Consider the following 382-nt stretch of genomic DNA (forward strand, 5'->3'; position numbering starts at 1 on the left):
ATCTAGGGACGGCTTTGAACTTCCTGATTCCAAGGCCACTGCTCCATCCACGGCACACCCCAGCTGCCCATTATTTGTGGGGGGTTAATCAGGCCAAGCTGGGTGCTGGAGGCACGACAGTCTAAACTGCTGCCCCTGGAAGCATCGGGCAGAGGTCTTGGGCTTGGCGGGTGGGGAATGTAGCAGAGGGTGAGTGAATGTACCGCCCAGACCCGTCCCTGAGGCCTGGAGGCCGAACTACATTTCCCATCAGGCACCGGGTTCTCGCGGCTGCCGGCCTCCCAGCTTAGGCGCCCGTTGCCATAGAGACGGCCTACGGAGAGGGGCTGGGGAGGAGAGGACAAAGCCCCCGGAAGTGACATCGCAGGATCGGAAGTGCCCG

The sequence above is a fragment of the Trichosurus vulpecula genome, chromosome 2, assembly GCF_011100635.1.
Source record: "Trichosurus vulpecula isolate mTriVul1 chromosome 2, mTriVul1.pri, whole genome shotgun sequence".
In the NCBI taxonomy this organism is placed as follows: domain Eukaryota; kingdom Metazoa; phylum Chordata; class Mammalia; order Diprotodontia; family Phalangeridae; genus Trichosurus; species Trichosurus vulpecula.